Source organism: Rhinoderma darwinii, chromosome 5 (genome assembly GCF_050947455.1).
Source record: "Rhinoderma darwinii isolate aRhiDar2 chromosome 5, aRhiDar2.hap1, whole genome shotgun sequence".
In the NCBI taxonomy this organism is placed as follows: domain Eukaryota; kingdom Metazoa; phylum Chordata; class Amphibia; order Anura; family Rhinodermatidae; genus Rhinoderma; species Rhinoderma darwinii.
The window spans coordinates 3046207-3054071 of record NC_134691.1 but is presented as its reverse complement, the minus strand read 5'-3'; positions in this window follow the sequence as shown (position 1 = coordinate 3054071).

Sequence of the window (7865 nt, the reverse complement as noted above, 5' to 3'; positions counted from 1 at the left end):
TCACTATAGCGCAGAGCAGAGTTATTATAGATGATATATTATTATATACAGGTCACTATAGAGCAGAGCAGAGTTATTATAGATGATATATTATTATATACAGGTCACTATAGGGCAGAGCAGAGTTATTATAGATGATATATTATTATATACAGGTCACTATAGAGCAGAGCAGAGTTATTATAGAGGATATATTATTATATACAGGTCACTATAGTGCAGAGCAGAGTTATTATAGAGGATATATTATTATATACAGGTCACTATAGCGCAGAGCAGAGTTATTATAGAGGATATATTATTATATACAGGTCACTATAGCGCAGAGCAGAGTTATTATAGAGGATATATTATTATATACAGGTCACTATAGCGCAGAGCAGAGTTATTATAGAGGATATATTATTATATACAGGTCACTATAGCGCAGAGCAGAGTTATTATAGAGGATATATTATTATATACAGGTCACTATAGCGCAGAGCAGAGTTATTATAGAGGATATATTATTATATACAGGTCACTATAGCGCAGAGCAGAGTTATTATAGAGGATATATTATTATATACAGGTCACTATAGCGCAGAGCAGAGTTATTATAGAGGATATATTATTATATACAGGTCACTATAGTGCAGAGCAGAGTTATTATAGATGATATATTATTATATACAGGTCACTATAGCGCAGAGCAGAGTTATTATAGAGGATATATTATTATATACAGGTCACTATAGCGCAGAGCAGAGTTATTATAGAGGATATATTATTATATACAGGTCACTATAGAGCAGAGCAGGGTTATTATAGATGATATATTATTATATACAGGTCACTATAGTGCAGAGCAGAGTTATTATAGATGATATATTATTATATACAGGTCACTATAGAGCAGAGCAGGGTTATTATAGATGATATATTATTATATACAGGTCACTATAGTGCAGAGCAGAGTTATTATAGATGATATATTATTATATACAGGACACTATAGTGCAGAGCAGAGTTATTATAGGTGATATATTATTATATACAGGTCACTATAGAGCAGAGCAGAGTTATTATAGATGATATATTATTATATACAGGTCACTATAGTGCAGAGCAGAGTTATTATAGATGATATATTATTATATACAGGTCACTATAGAGCAGAGCAGAGTTATTATAGATGATATATTATTATATACAGGTCACTATAGTGCAGAGCAGAGTTATTATAGATGATATATTATTATATACAGGTCACTATAGTGCAGAGCAGAGTTATTATAGATGATATATTATTATATACAGGTCACTATAGAGCAGAGCAGAGTTATTATAGATGATATATTATTATATACAGGTCACTATAGCGCAGAGCAGAGTTATTATAGAGGATATATTATTATATACAGGTCACTATAGCGCAGAGCAGAGTTATTATAGATGATATATTATTATATACAGGTCACTATAGCGCAGAGCAGAGTTATTATAGATGATATATTATTATATACAGGTCACTATAGAGCAGAGCAGAGTTATTATAGATGATATATTATTATATACAGGACACTATAGCGCAGAGCAGTTATTATTATAGATGATATATTATTATATACAGGACACTATAGCGCAGAGCAGTTATTATTATAGATGATATATTATTATATACAGGTCACTATAGAGCAGAGCAGAGTTATTATAGATGATATATTATTATATACAGGTCACTATAGTGCAGAGCAGAGTTATTATAGATGATATATTATTATATACAGGTCACTATAGGGCAGAGCAGAGTTATTATAGATGATATATTATTATATACAGGTCACTATAGCGCAGAGCAGAGTTATTATAGAGGATATATTATTATATACAGGTCACTATAGTGCAGAGCAGAGTTATTATAGAGGATATATTATTATATACAGGTCACTATAGTACAGAGCAGAGTTATTATAGATGATATATTATTATATACAGGTCACTATAGCGCAGAGCAGAGTTATTATAGATGATATATTATTATATACAGGTCACTATAGCGCAGAGCAGAGTTATTATAGATGATATATTATTATATACAGGACACTATAGCGCAGAGCAGAGTTATTATAGAGGATAAATTATTATATACAGGTCACTATAGCGCAGAGCAGAGTTATTATAGATGATATATTATTATATACAGGTCACTATAGCGCAGAGCAGAGTTATTATAGATGATATATTATTATATACAGGTCACTATAGCGCAGAGCAGAGTTATTATAGATGATATATTATATACAGGTCACTATAGAGCAGAGCAGAGTTATTATAGATGATATATTATTATATACAGGTCACTATAGCGCAGAGCAGAGTTATTATAGATGATATATTATTATATACAGGTCACTATAGCGCAGAGCAGAGTTATTATAGATGATATATTATATACAGGTCACTATAGAGCAGAGCAGAGTTATTATAGATGATATATTATTATATACAGGTCACTATAGCGCAGAGCAGAGTTATTATAGATGATATATTATTATATACAGGACACTATAGCGCAGAGCAGAGTTATTATAGATGATATATTATTATATACAGGTCACTATAGCACAGAGCAGAGTTATTATAGAGGATATATTATTATATACAGGTCACTATAGCGCAGAGCAGAGTTATTATAGATGATATATTATATACAGGTCACTATAGAGCAGAGCAGAGTTATTATAGATGATATATTATTATATACAGGTCCCTATAGTGCAGAACAGAGTTATTATAGGTGATATATTATTATATACAGGTCACTATAGTGCAGAGCAGAGTTATTATAGATGATATATTATTATATACAGGTCACTATAGTGCAGAGCAGAGTTATTATAGATGATATATTATTATATACAGGTCACTATAGCGCAGAGCAGAGTTATTATAGATGATATATTATTATATACAGGTCACTATAGCACAGAGCAGAGTTATTATAGATGATATATTATTATATACAGGTCACTATAGCACAGAGCAGAGTTATTATAGAGGATATATTATTATATACAGGTCACTATAGTGCAGAGCAGAGTTATTATAGATGATATATTATTATATACAGGTCACTATAGTGCAGAGCAGAGTTATTATAGATGATATATTATTATATAAAGGTCACTATAGTGCAGAGCAGAGTTATTATAGATGATATATTATTATATACAGGTCACTATAGAGCAGAGCAGAGTTATTATAGATGATATATTATTATATACAGGTCACTATAGTGCAGAGCAGAGTTATTATAGATGATATATTATTATATACAGGTCACTATAGTGCAGAGCAGAGTTATTATAGAGGATATATTATTATATACAGGTCACTATAGGGCAGAGCAGAGTTATTATAGATGATATATTATTATATACAGGTCACTATAGGGCAGAGCAGAGTTATTATAGATGATATATTATTATATACAGGACACTATAGTGCAGAGCAGAGTTATTATAGATGATATATTATTATATAAAGGTCACTATAGCGCAGAGCAGAGTTATTATAGATGATATATTATTATATACAGGTCACTATAGCGCAGAGCAGAGTTATTATAGAGGATATATTATTATATACAGGTCACTATAGAGCAGAGTTATTATAGATGATATATTATTATATACAGGTCACTATAGCGCAGAGCAGAGTTATTATAGAGGATATATTATTATATACAGGTCACTATAGCGCAGAGCAGAGTTATTATAGATGATATATTATTATATACAGGTCACTATAGCGCAGAGCAGAGTTATTATAGGTGATATATTATTATATACAGGTCACTATAGAGCAGAGCAGAGTTATTATAGATGATATATTATTATATACAGGTCACTATAGGGCAGAGCAGAGTTATTATAGATGATATATTATTATATACAGGTCACTATAGCGCAGAGCAGAGTTATTATAGAGGATATATTATTATATACAGGTCACTATAGCGCAGAGCAGAGTTATTATAGAGGATATATTATTATATACAGGACACTATAGCGCAGAGCAGAGTTATTATAGATGATATATTATTATATACAGGTCACTATAGTACAGAGCAGAGTTATTATAGATGATATATTATTATATACAGGTCACTATAGCGCAGAGCAGAGTTATTATAGAGGATATATTATTATATACAGGTCACTATAGCGCAGAGCAGAGTTATTATAGAGGATATATTATTATATACAGGTCACTATAGCGCAGAGCAGAGTTATTATAGATGATATATTATTATATACAGGTCACTATAGAGCAGAGCAGAGTTATTATAGAGGATATATTATTATATACAGGTCACTATAGCGCAGAGCAGAGTTATTATAGATGATATATTATTATATACAGGTCACTATAGAGCAGAGTTATTATATATTATTATATACAGGTCAGTATAGCGCAGAGCAGAGTTATTATAGATGATATATTATTATATACAGGTCACTATAGAGCAGAGCAGAGTTATTATAGAGGATATATTATTATATACAGGTCACTATAGCGCAGAGCAGAGTTATTATAGAGGATATATTATTATATACAGGTCACTATAGCGCAGAGCAGAGTTATTATAGATGATATATTATTATATACAGGTCACTATAGAGCAGAGCAGAGTTATTATAGAGGATATATTATTATATACAGGTCACTATAGCGCAGAGCAGAGTTATTATAGAGGATATATTATTATATACAGGTCACTATAGCGCAGAGCAGAGTTATTATAGAGGATATATTATTATATACAGGTCACTATAGTGCAGAGCACAGTTATTATAGATGATATATTATTATATACAGGTCACTATAGTGCAGAGCAGAGTTATTATAGATGATATATTATTATATACAGGTCACTATAGTGCAGAGCAGAGTTATTATAGAGGATATATTATTATATACAGGACACTATAGTGCAGAGCAGAGTTATTATAGAGGATATATTATTATATACAGGTCACTATAGGGCAGAGCAGAGTTATTATAGATGATATATTATTATATACAGGTCACTATAGCGCAGAGCAGAGTTATTATAGATGATATATTATTATATACAGGTCACTATAGTGCAGAGCAGAGTTATTATAGATGATATATTATTATATACAGGTCACTATAGTGCAGAGCAGAGTTATTATAGAGGATATATTATTATATACAGGACACTATAGCGCAGAGCAGAGTTATTATAGATGATATATTATTATATACAGGACACTATAGTGCAGAGCAGAGTTATTATAGAGGATATATTATTATATACAGGTCACTATAGTGCAGAGCAGAGTTATTATAGATGATATATTATTATATACAGGTCACTATAGCGCAGAGCAGAGTTATTATAGATGATATATTATTATATACAGGTCACTATAGCGCAGAGCAGAGTTATTATAGATGATATATTATTATATACAGGTCACTATAGTGCAGAGCAGAGTTATTATAGATGATATATTATTATATACAGGACACTATAGCGCAGAGCAGAGTTATTATAGATGATATATTATTATATACAGGACACTATAGTGCAGAGCAGAGTTATTATAGATGATATATTATTATATACAGGTCACTATAGTGCAGAGCAGTTATTATAGATGATATATTATTATATACAGGTCACTATAGCGCAGAGCAGAGTTATAATAGAGGATATATTATTATATACAGGTCACTATAGTGCAGAGCAGAGTTATTATAGATGATATATTATTATATACAGGTCACTATAGCGCAGAGCAGAGTTATTATAGATGATATATTATTATATACAGGACACTATAGCGCAGAGCAGAGTTATTATAGAGGATATATTATTATATACAGGTCACTATAGTGCAGAGCAGAGTTATTATAGATGATATATTATTATATACAGGTCACTATAGCGCAGAGCAGAGTTATTATAGATGATATATTATTATATACAGGTCACTATAGAGCAGAGCAGAGTTATTATAGATGATATATTATTATATACAGGTCACTATAGCGCAGAGCAGAGTTATTATAGATGATATATTATTATATACAGGTCACTATAGAGCAGAGTTATTATATATTATTATATACAGGTCAGTATAGCGCAGAGCAGAGTTATTATAGATGATATATTATTATATACAGGACACTATAGTGCAGAGCAGAGTTATTATAGATGATATATTATTATATACAGGACACTATAGTGCAGAGCAGAGTTATTATAGATGATATATTATTATATACAGGTCACTATAGTGCAGAGCAGAGTTATTATAGATGATATATTATTATATACAGGTCACTATAGTGCAGAGCAGAGTTATTATAGATGATATATTATTATATACAGGTCACTATAGTGCAGAGCAGAGTTATTATAGATGATATATTATTATATACAGGACACTATAGTGCAGAGCAGAGTTATTATAGATGATATATTATATACAGGACACTATAGAGCAGAGCAGAGTTATTATAGATGATATATTATTATATACAGGTCACTATAGAGCAGAGCAGAGTTATTATAGATGATATATTATTATATACAGGACACTATAGTGCAGAGCAGAGTTATTATAGATGATATATTATTATATACAGGACACTATAGTGCAGAGCAGAGTTATTATAGATGATATATTATTATATACAGGTCACTATAGTGCAGAGCAGAGTTATTATAGATGATATATTATTATATACAGGTCACTATAGGGCAGAGCAGAGTTATTATAGAGGATATATTATTATATACAGGTCACTATAGTACAGAGCAGAGTTATTATAGAGGATATATTATTATATACAGGTCACTATAGTGCAGAGCAGAGTTATTATAGATGATATATTATTATATACAGGTCACTATAGTGCAGAGCAGTTATTATAGATGATATATTATTATATACAGGTCACTATAGCACAGAGCAGAGTTATTATAGATGATATATTATTATATACAGGTCACTATAGCGCAGAGCAGAGTTATTATAGAGGATATATTATTATATACAGGTCAGTATAGTGCAGAGCAGAGTTATTATAGATGATATATTATTATATACAGGTCACTATAGTGCAGAGCAGAGTTATTATAGATGATATATTATTATATACAGGTCACTATAGCGCAGAGCAGAGTTATTATAGATGATATATTATTATATCCAGGTCACTATAGAGCAGAGCAGAGTTATTATAGATGATATATTATTATATACAGGTCACTATAGTGCAGAGCAGAGTTATTATAGATGATATATTATTATATACAGGTCACTATAGGGCAGAGCAGAGTTATTATAGATGATATATTATTATATACAGGTCACTATAGTGCAGAGCAGAGTTATTATAGATGATATATTATTATATACAGGTCACTATAGTGCAGAGCAGAGTTATTATAGATGATATATTATTATATACAGGACACTATAGCGCAGAGCAGAGTTATTATAGATGATATATTATTATATACAGGACACTATAGCGCAGAGCAGAGTTATTATATATTATTATATACAGGTCAGTATAGCGCAGAGCAGAGTTATTATAGATGATATATTATTATATACAGGTCAGTATAGCGCAGAGCAGAGTTATTATAGATGATATATTATATACAGGTCACTATAGGGCAGAGCAGAGTTATTATAGATGATATATTATTATATACAGGTCACTATAGTGCAGAGCAGAGTTATTATATATTATTATATACAGGTCAGTATAGCGCAGAGCAGAGTTATTATAGATGATATATTATTATATACAGGTCAGTATAGCGCAGAGCAGAG